The following is an 18,099-nucleotide window of genomic DNA, read 5'->3' on the forward strand; positions in this document are numbered from 1 at the left end:
CCTTGTTTCTCTTCTAGAGTCACTTTGATCAATCAATGATATTTATTGAGTGCTTACTGTGTGCAGAGCACTGTACTAAGCACTTGGGAGAGATCATGGGTTCTAATCCCAGCTCCACTACTTGTCTGCTGTGAGACTACTATTTGTTTATTTTAATTTTAAATAACATATTATTATTTAATATTAATATTAATATATATTATTTAATATTAATATTAATATATTATTATTTCATATTAAATAATATTTTATTATTATAAATATGAACTATTTATTTTGAAATGAGTATTCAATAAGTAATGTTTTAAACAATATAATAAGTTATATTGATATACAGTATAATGCAATGTTGTATATAAAACAATAAAATTAATACTATTTTAAAATAAGTAAATATTAAAATATTTCTTTTAATATTTATTACTCTATTGATTTTACTTGTACATATTTACTATTCCATTTATTTTGTTAATGATGTGCATATAGCTATAATTCTATTCGTTCTGACGATTTTGACACCAGTCTACCTGTTTCGTTTTGTTGTCTGTCTCTCCCTTCTAGACTGGGAGCCCGTTGTTGGGTAGGGACCGTCTCTATTTGTTGCCGACTTGTACTTCCTAAGTGCTTAGTATAGTGCTCTGCCCACAGTAAGCGCTCAATAAATACTATTGAGTGGATGAATGAATGAGACCTTGGGCAAGTCACTTCACTTCTCTGTGCCTCAGTTACCTCATCTGTAAAATTAGGATTGAGACTGTGAGACTCACATGGGACAAACCCGATTTGTTGGTATCCACCCTAGCGCTCCCCTCTCAGGGTCACACCTGGAGAGCTCCCAGTCCTCTACCAGTCTCGGCTATGGGAGGAAAGGGTCAGGCAGAGGCATGGCTATTCCATTCCTAGCTTGGACAGTGGCTAGCAAGTGGAAGGCAATCTGCTACAAGTCAAAACTCACCTGTGCTGGGCAACAGTGGCATGAGAGACAATCAAGGGCGAAGACTCATGTTTACTTCACAGAAGGAGGCAATGGTAAATCGCTTCCATATTTTTACCAGGAAAACTCTATGGATCCACTACTTGAACGATCGCAGATGGAGGTGGGGCGTTCTAGGACAGATTCGTTCATTTATTCATTCAATCGTATTTATTCATTCATTCATTCAATCGTATTATTGAGCGCTTACTATGTGCAGAGCACTGGACTAAGCGCTTGGGAAGTACAAGTTGACAACACATAGAGACGGTCCCTACCCAACAGCGGGCTCACAGTCTAGAAGGGGGAGACAGACAAAACAAAACAGATTAACAAAATGAAATAAATAGAATATGTACAGGTTCAAAACCTGGCTCAGCCAATTGTCAGCTGTGTGACTTTGGGCAAGTCACTCAACTTCTCTGGGCCTCAGTTACCTCATCTGGAAAATGGGGATGAAGACTGTGAGCCCCTCATGGGACAACCTGATCACCATGTAACCACCTCAGCGCCTAGAACAGCACCTTGCACATAGTAAGCGCCTAATAAATGCCCTTATTATTATTATTATTATTATTATTATTATCTACCACCTCTTGTTTTGTTGTACTGTTATTGAGCGCTTACTGTGTGCAGAGCGCTGTATGCAGCATTTGGAAAGTACAATTTGTCAAGAGAGAGAGACAATCCCTGCCCAACAATAGGCTCACAGTCTAGAAGAGAAGCAGCATGGCTCAGTGGAAAAAGCACGGGCTTGGGAGTCATAGGTCATGGATTCAAATCCCGGTTCTGCTGCTTGTCAGCTGTGTGACTCTAGGCAAGTCACTTAATTTCTCTGTGTCGCAGTGACCTCATCTGTAAAATGGGGATTAAGATTGTGAGCCCCACATGGGAAAACCTGATCACCTTATATTCCCTCAGCGCTTAGAACAGTGCTTCGCACATAGTAAGCGCTTAGTACCATTATTATCATTATTATTAGAAGGGGGGAGACAGACAACAAAACAAAGCAAGTAGATGTGTCCATGGTGTCACTATGTGCCAAAGATGACTCTAAGACAAAACCCCAAGACCCAAGACTGCTTAGTACAGTGCCTGGCACTTAAGTTCTTAACAGATACCATAATTATTATTATTACACTATAACAGAGTTAGTAGAAACATTTCCTGTCCACAACGAGCTTACAGTCTAGAGTCTACAGTCTAGACATCCCTTGGTTGTGATAGTTTTTGTTAATGGCATTTGTTAAGAGCTTACTACGTTTCCGGCACTTTACTAAGTGCTGGGGTAGATATGAGTTATGGACAGGGAAATTGTCTGTATATTGTTATATTGTACTCTCTCAAGTGCTTAGTTCAGTGCTCTGCACACAGTAAATGCTCAACAAATACAATTCAATGAATGAAAGTTCATCAGATTGGTCTATGTCCTACATGGGGCTCATGGTATTAATCCCCAGTTTACAGATGAGGGAACTGAGACACAGAGAACTGAAGTGACTCACCCAAGGCCACACAACAAACCAGTGGCAGAGCCGGAATTAGAACCCAGATCCTTCTGACACCCAGGTTCGTGCTCTATCCACTAGGCTGCTTCTCCGTTGTCCACATTTCAACACGTTTCCCACTCTGCTGTTGTCACATGTGCCCCGTTTCATTTTTTCAGGAGAGTAGGGTAGGCAGTGTGGCTTAATAATAATAATAATAATGATGATGGCATTTATTAAACACTTACTATGTGCAAAGCACTGTTCTAAGCACTGGGGAGGTTACAAGGTGAACAGGTTGTCCCATGGGGGGCTCACGGTCTTAATCCCCATTTTACAGATGAGGTAACTGAGGCACAGAGAAGTTGTGACTTGCCCAAAGTCACACAGCTGACAATTGGCTGAGTGGGGATTTGAACCCATGACCTCTTACTCCAAAGCCTGGGCTCTTTCCACTGAGCCATGCTGCTTCTGGCTTGATGGATTGTGTGTGAGCCTGGGAGAGTCAGAAGGCCTGAGTTGTATTCAAATACAAATACCATTTTTTTCAAGTCCCAGCTCTGTTATTGGCCTCCTGGGTAACCTCGGGTGAGTTACTTAACCTCCCTGAGCTTCAGATTCCTCACCTGTAAAATGTGGATAGTAATACTGACTTCTCCCTATCCACCAGGGATGTGTGCAGAAAAAGTGAGGTAACTGATATGATAATGCTTTGGAAAAATAAAAGTTATGTGTAAGAACAAAATATTATTATCACCTGGGTAATTGTTACCCAAATCCACCTAATTCTATATTTGCCACCTTGCTTCTTCCTCCTTTTCCCTTCTCTCTCATGTCTTTCTCTTTATTCTGCCTCTCCTTTTCATCTTTTCCCTTCCTCCTCAACCTGAGACAATGGGTAATGAGGAGAAAAAATATTCGAAACCAATTCTCCAAATAGAAAAATTAATTTGGGGAAGTCATTTCGAAAAACACCGACTTCTCTCTGGCCAAGACTCTGTTAGAATAATTATGGCTTTTAATATGTTCTAGACTGTGAGCCCACTGTTGGGTAGGGACTGTCTCTATATGTTGCCAACTTGTACTTCCCAAGCGCTTAGTACAGTGCTCTGCACACAGTAAGCGCTCAATAAATATGATTGAATGAATGAATGTGCTAGGCACTTAATTAAGGCTTATCAAGCTTACACACAGGGCCTGTTTCATATGGGGCTCATAATCTATTTAATCCCTATTTTACAGATGAGGAAAATGAGGCCCAAAGGGGTTAATAATCATAATAATAATGGTATTTGTAAAGCAATTGCTATGTGCCGGGCACTGTTCTAAGCTCAGGGGTAAATACAAGATAATCAGGTTGGACATAGTCCCTGTTCCACATAGAGCTCACAGTCAATCCCCATTTTTCAGATGGAGGGAACTGAGGCACTGAGAAGTTGTGACTTGCCCAAGGTCACAGAGCAGATAAGTGGCAGAGCTGGGATTAGAACCCATGACCCTCTGAATCCCGGGCCTGGGCTCTATCCACTAGGCCACGCTTCTTCTTTAATGGTTAAATGATTTGCCCAAAATTGTAAAGCAGACCAGTGGCTGAGCTCAGACTAGAACTCTTCTCCCTCTCCCTTCTGTGTCACCCTGACTTGCTTCCTTCATTCATGGCCCCTTCCCAGCACCACAGCACTTATGAACATATCTGTTATTTAATGTCCGTCTCCCCATCTAGATTGTAAGCTAATTGTGGACAGGGACTGTGTCTGTTTACTGTTATAACGTACTCTCCCAAGCACTTAGTACAGCGCTCTGCATACAGTAATTACTCGATAAATACAGTTGAATAAATGAATGAATGAACTCAGGTATCTTGACACTCAGTCCGATGCCCTTCCCAGTAGGCCGCATATGTGGAAAACCGTCTAGGCCAAGACCCTGCTTTTTCCTCTATTGCCTCTATAAATTCCTAGATTCATTCTTTCAGTCGAATTTATTGAGTGCTTACTGTGTGCAGAGCACTCAATGAACAGACACATTCCCTGCCCACAATGAGCTCATCATCTAGAGGAGACGGAGGCAGACATCAATAGAAATAAATAACAGATCAATCAGTCAATCAATCATATTTATTGAGTCGAATTTATTGAGTGCTTACTGTGTGCAGAGCACTCAATGAACAGACACATTCCCTGCCCACAATGAGCTCATCATCTAGAGGGGACGGAGGCAGACATCAATAGAAATAAATAACAGATCAATCAATCAATCATATTTACTGAGCGCTTACTGTGTGCAGAGCACTGTACTAAGTGCTTGGGAAATACAAGTTGGCAACATAAGTGCCATAAGGTAGGCACATAAGTGCTGTGGGGCTGGGTGAGGGGATGAGCAAGTCAGGATGACACAGAAGGGAGTGGTAGAAGAGGAAAGGGGGGATTAGAGAATGTCAGGAATTGTGCCTATCAACTCTACAATATGCTCTCAATCAATCAATCAATCATATTTATTGAACATTTACTGTGTGCAGAGCACTGTACTAAGTGTTCGGGAGAGTACAATGTAACAGAGTTGGTAGACACGTTTCCTGCTCACAAAGAGCTCCCAGTCCAGAGGAGGAGCATTGGTAGAGTCCAATGCACACAGTAAGGGATCCATAATAATAATAATAATAATAATAATAATAATGGTATTTGTTAAGCACTTACTATGTGCAAAGCACTGTTCTAAGCACTGGGGGGATACAAGGTAATCAGGTTGTCCCACGTGGGGCTCATAATCTTAATCCCCCTTTTTCAGATGAGGGAACTAAGGCATGGAAAGTTAAGTGACTTGCCCAAAGTCACGCAGCCGATAAGTGGCGGAGCCGGAACCCATGACCTCTGACTCCCAAGCCTGGGCTCCTTCCTCTGAGCCATGCTGCTTCTCTAAGACGAGGAGCATGGTCTAGTGGCAAGATCGTGTTCTGTATGTCAAGAGGACAGAATATTGGGGACCCTTGAGAAAATTTAGTAACAACAACCATAGCAACATAACACGAGCCACACTAATTATGATGTGTGGCTCTCTCCGCACACTCCCAGCTGTTGCCTTCTCTGTTCTACCCTCCAGAAATCTTTTCAAGGTTAGCGGCCAGAACAGCATTTATCATTTAATGAAGGAATGTGCTTATGTCACCGAGACATGGAGATCTGCATGAATTCTGTGGATGTGGGTAAGAATAATTGTTTTGGGTAGGCTGCGGAGCAGATGTGAATAAAATGTCTTGCAGATGCTGATCGGTCAGGGATTTGCTGGAACCCCAACCGGTGGGAACCTGGGACGTTTTGGGATGGCTTTGTATCCTCTTTTCCTAGATGGATTTCAGCCTTAATGGCTCTGGTTCTTGAACCCTTTTCCTCTTTCTCTGAGTCCCAGGAACACTCTCTCCCAACTCCTTCTCCAAAGACCCTCGTCCTGTCTGGTGGGAAGTGTTCCAATCCTGCCAGCTACAAATGGGGGTGAGGATGGACTTGAGTCTTCATGGCAGGCTCTAAGATTATCTAATATAATAATAATATAATGTAATAATAATAATATAAGGAGGAGTAGCATGGTTTTGTGGAAAGAGCACCGGCTTGGGAGTCAGAGGTGGTGGGTTCTAATCCTGGATCCGTCACTTGTCAGCTATGTGACTTTGGGCAAATCACTTCACTTCTCTGGGCCTCAGTTACCTCATCTGTAAAATGGGGATTAAGACTGAGCCCCATGTGGGACAACCTGATTAGCCTGTATCTACCCCAACACTTAGAACAGTGCTTGGCATAAAATAAGCGCTTAACAAATACCATTATCATTATTATTAGTATTACAGACTTAGTCAGTCACTGATAGATAATGCCTATTCTAATGCAGTGTGGCCAGGAGGGAAGGGGATAGGCCTGAAAGCCAAAGGACCTTGGTTCTAATCCCAGCTCTGCCGCTTCCCTGCTGTGTAACTTTGGGAAAAGTTACAACTCCTCTGCAGCTCAGCTTTCTCAACTTTAAAATGGGGATTCATTACCTGATCTCCTCCCCTCTTAGTCTGAGTCAATTAATCAGTTAGTGACAGATTGAATATGTGAGTTGAATGAAAGAGATTAGTTGAGGGTAACAGCAAGGTTACGGGTTTGTAAGACAGGAAGGATGGTGGTGCTGTCTACAGTGACAGGAAAGTCAGGAAGTCACAGGAGAGACAGGGATTGTGTCCAACTTGACTATTTTGGATCTAAGTACCTCAGCACTTAGTGTAGCTCTTGGCACTTAGTAAGAATTTAACAAGTATAATAAAAATAATAATTTCAGTAAGCCTTAAACAAATATAATACTAATTTCTTAAGTGCTTATTATCTGCCAAGAGCTATACTAAGTTCTGCGGTAGATTCAAGATAATCAGGTTTAACATAGTCCCTCCTATCCCTATTGTTTAAAAGCTTACAATATGCCATGCACTTTTCTGTGCCCTGCAGTAGATACAAATCAATCAGATTAGTTACAGTCCCTGTCCTACATGAGGCTCACAGGCTTAGTAGAAGTGCAACAAATACCACAATTGTCATTACTAGTAGTAGTCATGGTAGTAATAACATTTATTAAGCGGTTACGGTGTGCAGAGCACTGTACTAATGACTGGGGAAGAATCCAGATGGGATTGGATACAGTCCTAGTACCTTGGAGGGCTCACAATCTCAAAATGAAAAGAGGGATAGAGGGGCTGATGACAGATACACAGGGAGAAATGAAGCAAAACACAAAGACAACATGAAGACAACCAGAAAGCTCAGTAGAGCACTGTGGTAGAAGGAGCAGACTTTCAGGCTACTTGTAACTTCAAGTCCTGAGTCACAACTGTGACAGCTGTCGCAGTCTTCCCGAGGCTTTTGGGGAAGGGGCTTGGCTGCGGCAGTGATTATGAACTGATTCTCCTGGTGCCTAAAGTTACTCTCTGCTAGTAAGTTAAGCACTGGTTGAGGAACATGAAATCTCTAAAGCCACTTCTGGGAACAAGACTGCGGCCGAACGCTAAACTGAAGCTTACTGGCCTGAAAGTCTTCCTGTTTTCAGTGAACAAGACTATCTTGCAGCAGTTCAATTTATGATCTTTTAGGGTGTGGTCACTTGTCCAGTTTTGTACCAGAAGGACTCTTATTTTCAACTGATCTATTCCCTGGCCAATACAGATATGTCATTGGATAATTTTAGCAGTCAATCAATGGTTTATTATTAATAATAATATTAATAATAATCACAATAATTATTGTATTTGTTAAGCACTTACCATGTGCCAAGCACTGTTTTAAGTGCTGGGGTAGATTCAAGGTAATTGGATGTGATACAGTTTCTGTCCTACACGGGACTCATAATCTTAATCCCCATTTTACAAACAAGGTCACTGAGGCCCAGAGAAGTGAAGTGACTTATCCAAGGTCACAAAGCAGCCATGTGGAGAAGCCAAGATTAGAACCCATGTTCTCTGACTCCCACGCCCCTCTTTCATTAATTCATTAATTCATTCACTCAATTCAATCATATTTATTGAACACTTACTGTTTGCAGAGTGTTGTACTAAGAGTTGGGGAGAATACAACAGTTTTAGGTCATTAAACCACACTACTGAGAGCTTACCGTTTAACCATTTGGGAGAATACAATACAACAGAGTTGGTAGAGCCGTTCCCTACCTGCAATGAGCTTTTAGTCTAGAAGGGAAGACAGGAATTAAGATAAAGAAATAAATTATGACTATGAACACATCCAGAAGTTTTAGTCTCAGCATCTGTTCTCCCTCCACCTCGGCTCCTGCTGCTGAAATACACGACTTGGAAGCAGGCGTTGTGCCCATGGGACCAGAACAGGAGGGCCATGGAGCAAGAGGCTGTATGCATACCCTCTGAAAAACCTTCTTGGTTCAGGCAAATCCGACATACAAAATGGCACTCAATAAATACCATTGATGGATTGCTGTATGGCATGTATGACATCATTGTATGAACTAGGGGGCCTAGAATGGCATGCGATGTCATCACTAACTCACAGCCTTGCCACTGTCCGTCTCCTTCACTCTTATGCTTGAGCTGATGAACGCTGCTGGCCAAAGTCTAAACACCAAGCCAAACTTGTTCACTTAAATTTTCTTTTCCTGCCTTAACTCTGTCCTCTCTTCTGCTAGGCAAAACTATTTTTCCTCCCTTATTGACACCCATGGCCATTACCCCTGTCAGCTGTTCTGGACATTTAACTCCCTCCTCAGGCCCCCTGTTCCTCCCCCTTCTTCATCCCTCACCCTCAACGATCTGGCCTCCTATTTCATTAGTAAAATTAACAACATCAGGCCTGAACTCCTCAAAGTCACCCCTCCTCTTTCTCCATCCCCCCAACTCTCAACCCTCTCCATTACTCTGCCATCCTTCCCAGCAGTATCTTCAGATGAGATCTCCTCCCGCCTCTCAAGTGCCACTCCTTCCACCCGTGCTTCAGAACCCATTCCCTCTCGTCTTATGAAAACTCGTGCCCCTTCCCTCCTCCCCTTTAACTTCCATCTTCAACCGCTCACTCTCCACTGGTTCCTTCCCCTCTGCCTTCAAACATGTCCACTTCTCCCCCATACTAAAAAAACCCCTCTCTTGACCACACTGCCCCTTTAAGTTATCGCCCCATCTCCCTCCTACTCTTCCTTACCAAACTCCTAGTATGAGTTGTCTGCACTTGCTGCCTCGAATTCCTCAACTCCAACTCTCTCCTCGACCCCCTCCAATCTGGCTTCCATCCCCTACACTCCACCAAAACTGCCCTCTCAAAGGTCACCAATGACCTCCTTCTTGCCAAATCCAATGTCTCCTACTCTAACCTAATCCTCCTCGACTTCTCAGCTGCCTTTGACACTGTGGACCACCCCCTTCTCCTCAACATGCTATCCAACCTTGGCTTCACAGATTCCGTCCTCTCCTGGTTCTCCTCTTATCTCTCTGGCAGTTCATTCTCAGTCTCCTTCACAGGCTCCTCCTCCCCTTCCCATCCCCTTACTGTAGAGGTTCCTCAAGGGTCAGTTCTTGGTCCACTTCTGTTCTCTATACTCACTCCCTTGGGGAACTCATTCACTCCCACGGCTTCAACTATCATCTCTACGCTGATGACACCCAAATCTACGTCTCTGCCCCTGCTCTCTCTCCATCCCTCCAGGCTCATATCTCCTCCTGCCTCAGGACATATCCATCTGGATGTCTGCCTGCCATCTAAACACAACATGTCCAAGACTGAGCTCCTTATCTTCCCTCCCAAACCATGTTCTCTCACTGACTTTTCCTCCACTGTGGACGGCACTACCATCCTTCCCATCTCACAAGCCTACAACTTTGGTATCATCCTCGACTCTGCTTTCTCATTCACCACACACATCCAGTCAGTCACCAAAACCTGCCAGCCTCACATCCACAACATCACCAAGATCCACCCTTTCCTGGCCTTCCAAACCAGTACATTGTTGGTTCAATCTCTCATCCTTTCCTGACTGGATTACTGCATCGGCCTCCTTACTGATCTCCCATCCTCCTGTCTCTCCCCACTTCAGTCTATACTTCACTCTACTTCCCAGATTATCTTTCTACAGAATCACTCTGGGCATGTCACTCCCTTCCTCAAAAATTTCCAGTGGTTGCCTGTCAACCTACAAATCAAACAAAAACTCCTCACTCTCAGCTTCAAGGTTCTCCATCACCTTGCCCCCTCCTACCTCACCTCCCTTCTTTCCTTCTACAGCCCAGCCCACATCCTCTGCTCCTCTGCCACCACTAACCTCCTCACTGGGCCTCATTCTCGCCTGTCCCGCCATCGACCCCTGGCCCATGTCCTTCCTCTGGCCTGGAATGCCCTCCCTCCACATATCTGCCAAGCTAGCTGTCTTCCTCCCTTCAAAGCCCTATTGAGAGCCCACCTCCTCTAGGAGGCCTTCCCAGACTGATCCCCCTTTTTCCTCTCCTCCTCCCCTCCCCATCGCTCCCCGCCTGCCCTACCCCCTTCTCCACCCTTCCCCTCGCCACAGCATTTGTATATATTTGTACATACATATTACTTTATTTATTTTACTTGTACATATTTACTACTCTATTTTATTAATGATGTGCATATAGCTATAATTCTATCTATTCTGATGGTTTTGACACCTGTCTCCTTGTTTTGTTTTGTTGTATGCCTCCCCCTTCTAGACTGTGAGCCCGTAGTTGGGTAGGGACCATCTCTATATGTTGCCGACTTGTACTTCCCGAGTGCTTAGTACAGTGCCTGCAAACAGTAAGTGCTCAATAAATATAATTGAATGAATGAATGCCTCCTTGTCTGATATTCACGTGGGCCTTCAGAGGTCACCCTGGGGCAAATAATTATAATTACGGTTTTTGTTAGGCACTTACTATGTGCCAAGCACTTCTAAGCACTGGGGTAAATACCAGTTAATCATTTTGGACACAGTCCCTGTCCCCCTTGGGGCTCACACTCTTAATCCCCATTCTACTGATGAAGCAACTGAGTCCCAGAGAAGTGAAGCGACTTGTCCAAGGTCACACAGCACACATGTTGTGGCACCAGGATTATAAACCAGGTCTTTCTAACTCTCAGGCCCATACTCTATCCACTATGCCATGATGCTTCCAGTAAGATCAAAGAATAGCCTTTTGGAGTTAGTTGGGCTGCTTATGTGTCATATCTACCCATGAGCTAAAGAAAAGATAACGGCATCGATCAATCAGTTGTATTTAGAGAAGCAGCATGGCTTAGTGGAAAGAGCATGGGCTTTGGAGTCAGAGGTCATGGGTTCAAATCCCGGCACTGCCACTTGTCAGCTGTGTGACTTTGGGCAAGTCACTTCACTTCTCTGGGCCTCAGTTCCCTCATCTATAAAATGGGGATGAAGACTGTGATCCCCCTGTGGGACAACCTCATCACCTTGTAACTTCCCCAGCACTTAGAACAGTGCTTTGCACTTAGTAAGTGCTTAATAAATGCTATTATTATTATTATTATTATTATTATTATTATTATTATTATTGAGTGTTTACTGTGTTTAGGTCATGGTACTAAGCTCTTGGGAGAGTGCAATGTAAAATTGTTCATAGACATTCATTCAATCGTATTTATTGAGTGCTTACTGTGTGCAGAGCACTGTACTAAGAGCTTGGGAAGTACAAGTTGGCAACATATAGAGACAGTCCCTACCCAACAGTGGGCTCACAGTCTAAAAAGTGGGCTCACAGTCTAAAAATGCTTCCTGTCCACAATGAACTTGCCATCCAGAGAGGGAGGCAGACAGTAATATAAATAAATAAATTACAGATACATACATAAAGCTCTGAGGTTGAGGATGGAGTAAATTAAAGGCATGAATCCAAGTGCAAGGATGACGCAGAATGGAGTTGGAGAAGGGGAAATGAGATCTTAGTGAGAAAAGTCCTTTTGGAGGAGATGTGCTTTTAAGAAGGCTTTGAAGGTAGGGAGAGTGATCATCTGTTGGCTACGAATGGGTGGGGAGGTCCAGGCCAGAGGCAGGACAAGAGCAAGGGTGATACCTCATCATAATTCACACTTCAGTTTTCTGTGGCCAGAGTGCTTTTTTCAAGAAAGTGGGAAAGCTGGGCCCAATCTTCCTGTCTGACAGAGTCAGACACCTGGCTGACAAAGTCTTGGATATTCCATCGTTAATTTAAATAACAATGGTCATGGTGAATCCTATTATAGTGCTTTTCAAAAGAGAAGAGGAAGTGAGAAAACTCCCAATGAGGAAACACAGAGCCTATGACAACTTCAATCGAACTCAGTTGGCAACATCATGGGGAAAATGCTAAAAGTCAGAATATATTAAAAAATGACAAAATCAAAGATTGCTCTCAAATCGTGCCCAGAAGTATCCTATTATCTATTGCTGGAATACCATCAAATGTTCCGAACTCCAGGGAGAATCCCTAAAATCCAAGAATCCAAGGTGGGAACGGTGACTGGAAGGCAGATGTGAATCTTGAAAAATTTGAATTTGTATCACACTTTCCATTCTCCCTAGGGCTTTCACAATAATTATCTGACTTTATCCTCAAAACATCCCTGTGAGAGGAAGGAGAACCAAGTGTTACTATTGCCATTTTACAGATGAGGAAGCTGAGTCACAGAGCGGTTAAGTGACGTATTCGCCCGTGGTCACACAGAAAGCCAGTACTAGTGATGGATGGGATCCTCAGTGAGAATGTGTCTACCAAGAGACTGGGGCTCTTCCCATTAGACCACACTGCCTCCAGATCCGCATCTGGAGAGAAAAGCCAGACTTAATAACCTCGGAGTCTGTGACAGACTAAAACCAAATGAGAGACGGACAATAAGAGGAAATGTAAATAGATGATCTAAAACTGGCTCCCAGACACAGAGGCTTACTGGACTAACTCTGGCAACAGTTATATACATTGTCACGTCAATAAAATGATTGAAATTGAAGCTTGAAATTCAACAGAGTGTGGAAAAAAAAGACATTACTCCAGGGACGTAGACCGTAAATGTACACATTAAGGGAATTTGATGATATAATGGAAAGTATCAGTGGTTTGTGAGGCCATCAAAACCCAAACAAGTAGGTATAAATTCATTCTTTCTCTCTGTTGTGTTTCATATAGCATGGGATTTGCTTATAGGGGCCTTGGTAATAATGAAATTTGGCTCATAATGAGGCAAAATGAAAACCCAGCAATGCTTCGATGTATTTCCAAAGAGATTTCATTCCCCAGCTGAATGGAGCTGTTTCACGTCTCTTGGTGTTTTGAGTTCAGCAGCAGCATAGTAGTTTGTGTACAGACCCCTTGGATCATCATCATCAATCATATTTATTGAGCGCTTACTGTGTGCAGAGCACTGTACTAAGCGCTTCTTGGATGCCTCTTCTCTACCCAATGAAGGAAGAAGAAGACATTCCCGGGCAGAGGTCAGACTTAAGGAAGAACTTCCCACCTCTAAGGCCGCACTGAGAAGCAGCGTGACACTGTGGAAAGAGCACAGACCTGGGAGTTAGAGGACCTGGGTTGGAATCCCAGCTCTGCCACTTATCTGCTCTGTGACCTTGGGCAAGTCACTTTATTTTTCAGAGCCTCCCATACCTTACCTGTAGAATGGGAATTAAGACTGTGAGCCCCATGTGGGACATGGACTGAGACCAACTTGGTTAGCTTGTACCTATCCCAGAACTTAGTACAGTGCTCCATAAATATGACTGATTGATTTATCTTGCGAATAGGGCAGTCATACACTTCTCTGGACTGTCCCCCACCTGCTTTTTCCCAGGTAGCACTTTCAGAAGAGTCACTAATGAATTTGCTTACAATTTGCTTATGACTACAGCAGTTTTTGACTTAGGACATTTCAAGTGGTGATGGATGCCACTTACCCATCAAGGGATCATATTTATTGATCATATTTATTGTGTGCAGAACACAGTACTAAGTGCTTGGGAGTGTACAATATAATAGAGTTTATAGACATTTTCCCTGCCCAAATAAGCTCACAGTCTAGAGGGGGAGACAGACATTAATTTAAATAAATATATTTAAATATATATTTATACACACTTATAATATTTTTATAATATTATAATAATATAATATAATATAATATAATATAATATAATATAATATAATATAATATAATATAATATATAATACAATATTTGTATATAATATTTATACATTTTATATATGTGTCTATATTTGGGATAGACACAAGTGCTATGGGGCTGAGGGAAATCAGGGAGATAATAATAATAAAAATGATAATAGTAATAATAATAATGATGGTACTTGTTAAGCACTTACTAGGTGCCAAGCACTGTTCTAAGCACTGGGGTGGATATAAGGTAATCAGGTTGCCCCACATGAGTCTCCATCCCCATTTTACAGATGAGGTAACTGAGGAACAGAGAAATTAAATGACTTGCCCAAAGTCACACAGCTGACAAGTGGCAAGCCGGGATTAGAACCCATGACCTCTCTAATTAATTAATGATGGTATTTGTTAAGCGCTTACTATGTGCAAAGCACTGTTCCAAGCGCTGGGGAGGTTACAAGGTGATCAGGTTGTCCCACGAGGGGCTCACAGTTTTAATCCCCATTTTACAGATGAGGTAACTGAGGCCCAGAGATGTGAAGTGACTTGCCCAAAGTCACACAGCTGACAGTTGGCAGAGCTGGGATTTGAACCCATGGCCTCTGACTCCAAAGCCCGTGTAAACTTGTTATTATTACTATTATTGTGGTATTTGCTAAGCACTTTACAATATGCCATGCACTATTCTAAGCACTGGGGTAGATACAAGGTGATCAGGTTGTCCCATGTGGGGCCCATAATCTTAATTCCCATTTTACAGTTGAGGTAAATGAGGCCCAGGGAAGTTAGGTGACTTGTCCAAAGTCACACAGCTGACAAGTGGCAGAGTCAGGATTAGAACCCATGACCTCTCTAGACTGTAAGCTTGTTGTGGGCAGGGTATGTGTCTACTGACTCTTTCGCATGGTGTTCTCTCAAATCCTTAGTACAGTGCTCTGCAGCTTGGCCAGTGAATAAAGCACAGTTCTGGGACCCAGAGGACCTGGGTTCTAATTCCGGCTCCACGTCTTGCCTGCTGTATGAGCTTGGGCAAGTTACTCAACTTCTCCATGCCTCAGTTTCCTCAACTGCAAAATAGAGATTCAATAACTGTTCTCCTTCCTATCTAGATTGTGGGATAGGGACTATATCAGGACTATTTAACTTGTATCTGTTATTATCTTCTTTCAGCCCCACAACACATATGTACATATCTTTAATTCATTTATTTAGATTTATGCCAGTCTACCCCTCTAGACTGTGAACTTAACTCTGTTATAGTGTACTCTCCCTAGTGCTTAGTGCAGTGCTCTAAACACAATAAGGGCTCAATAAATATGATTGATTGATTGCTGTACCACGGTTTTGACACCTGTCTACATGTTTTGTGTTTTGATGTCTGTCTCCCACTTCTAGACTCTGAGCCCGTTGTTGGGTAGGGACTGTATATGTTGCTGACTTGTACTTCCCAAGCGCTTAGTAAAGTGCTCTGCACACAGTAAAGCTCAATAAATACAATTGAAGGAATGAATGAATGCTCAGTACGTGCTTGACATATAGCATGACCTTAACAAGCCAGTCAGTAAGCACTCAATAAATGCCATTGATTTATTGATTGACTGCGCACTTAATTTGTTTAGAGGTGAAGACCTAGCTGGATTGTAATGTCCATTTCGTGCAGTCACGCTTACTACGGTTCTCGATTGATGCAATATTCTGCCCTTTCTTCAATTCTCAATTCCACAGCACTGTCCCACACGTTTACTCTACTAGAGCTTTCATGTTTTAACTAAGGGATTTATATACAGTGAAACTTATAATATGCCAAAGGTCAGATGGGCTGGAAAATCACGGCTCAATCAATAGTATTAATTGAGTGATTACTCTGGGCAGAGCATTGTACTAAGTACCTGGAAGAGTACTGTAGAGTTAGTTTACATGATCCCTGCCCTCAAGGACATTATGATCTAGGAAGGCATCTTGGAAAGGTCTAGGTAATCGAGTTTTCTACATGGGGGTAGGGAATGTGTCTACCAATTCTTTTATAGTGTATTCTCCCACGAGCTTAATATCATCAATCGTATTTATTGAGCACTTACTGTGTACAGAGCACTGTACTAAGCACTTGGGAAGTACACGTTGGCAACATATAGAGACAGTCCCTACCCAGCAGTGGGCTCACAGTCTAAAACTATGTGCTCTGCACACTGTAAGTGCTCAGTGAATGCAGTTATTCATTCGATCATATTTATTGCCTGTTGCGTGACCTTGGGCAAGTCACTCCACTTCTCTGTGCCTCAGTTCCCTCATCTGTAAAATGGGGATTGAGACTGTGAGCTCCACATGGGGTAGGGACTGTGTCCAACCCAATTTGCTTATATCCACCCCAACGTTTAGTACAGTGCCTGACACATAGTAAGCACTTAAAATTACCATTATCATTATCATTATTTTGTACAGAGCACCTTATTAAGCGCTTGGGAGAGTACAATATAACAATTGATTTATCAATCAATCAGATGTATTTACTAAATCCTTAGTACAGTGTTCTGCACACGGTAAGCACTCAATAAATACAATCGATTGATGGATTGGTTGAGAGGCTATAGGGTAGCTATGGGATGACACACATAGGTAGGTGGGAATGAAATGGTGAAGGCCTATAGGGTGAGGAGATCTTCTTTAGAGAGCTGAGGACAATGCCCAGCAGACATTCCTCTGTTTTCTGAGACAGGACTAGAGCACAGGTCTTCTGATTCCTAGAACTGAGCCAAGTGGGCCAAGAGCAGGAGGTTATACTTTAAACATCATCAATAATGAAAAAACTTGACATTGATTAGTGAGCTGCCCTTTTACTACTATGTGTAGTTAGGAAGAGTGGGATTGAGAGAAGACATAACACTGAGAGGTGAGCAGAGATAGAGAGCACTTGATGAGTGTAAATTTTGTTTCACTGAAAAACTAAGGCAGTGTTTGTTGAATGTTGGTCAGACCCAGGCATCGCAGCACTTTAAGGTCTTCAACAAACAGGCCTTGGCATTTAGAACATTTTGGGAAGGCAGAAGAGGTACTAGAGGGAGAGAAAGAGATGAAGGGAGAGAGAGTGAGAGGGAAAGTGAGAAAGAGAAGGAAATGTGAGAAGTAGGTGGGCAAAAGAGCTAAGAGAGGGGCTAGGGCCTTTTTGTATTTATATTCATGGGATTTTACTCCCGCCTTATATTGTATACACTTTTGGGGCAGAGATTATGTCCTATTTCATTACCTAGCCCATCAGATTATCACCTTGGAAGCCTGTTGAAGGCCTTATTACTATATGAATAGGGAAAAAGGTAGGATAAGACAAGGAGACGAACAAAGGAGAGGGATAGGATGTCAATAAAAGAAGCGGGTGAGTCGGGAGTGGAGGATTCCATCTGACCATTATCTGTATAGATTAGTATAGGCCAAGAAGCAGCTGCCACCATCGCCACAATCCCCTCACCTCAGTACTTAATGCTATTATTTATCATTATTATTATATCATTATTATTATTATTACCTCCTTCTCCCTTGCCAGGTTTCTTCATCAGTCATCGTTATAACAGGAAGAATCAGCACGGCCTATTGCAGCCTCTTGTCAGCCGCTTGTCAGCTGTGCGACTTTGGGCAAGTCACAACTTCTCTGTGCTTCAGTTAACTCATCTGTAAAATGGGGATTAAGACTGTGAGCCCCACGTGGGACAACCTGATCACCTTGTATCCCCCCCAGCAGTTACAGCAGTGCTTCGCACAAAGTAAGCGCTTAACAAATACCATCATCATTATTATTATTATTATTATTGGAAAGAGCACAGGCCTGGATTTAAATCCCAGCTCTGCAACTTCCCTGCTGTGTGACCTTGGGCAGGTAACTTAACTTCTCTGTACTTCACTTTCTTCATCTGTAGACTGGGGATTCACTCCTAAAATCACATCTCCTCCATTAGGCTTTCCCCAACTAAGCCCTCATTTCTGCTTCTCTCACTCCCTTCTGAAAGCTTCTGGCACTTGG

At 42.8% G+C, this 18,099-nt stretch overlaps 1 non-coding gene across 1 annotated transcript; it reads left to right on the plus strand.

Annotated features, from left to right (window-relative positions):
• Window positions 1-806: 806 nt before the first annotated feature.
• On the plus strand, window positions 807-945 carry LOC119934458. Its single transcript, XR_005452939.1, has one exon. It is a non-coding gene; the product is annotated as a small nucleolar RNA SNORA7 (small nucleolar RNA).
• Window positions 946-18,099: the final 17,154 nt, after the last annotated feature.

The sequence above is a fragment of the Tachyglossus aculeatus genome, chromosome 1, assembly GCF_015852505.1.
Source record: "Tachyglossus aculeatus isolate mTacAcu1 chromosome 1, mTacAcu1.pri, whole genome shotgun sequence".
In the NCBI taxonomy this organism is placed as follows: domain Eukaryota; kingdom Metazoa; phylum Chordata; class Mammalia; order Monotremata; family Tachyglossidae; genus Tachyglossus; species Tachyglossus aculeatus.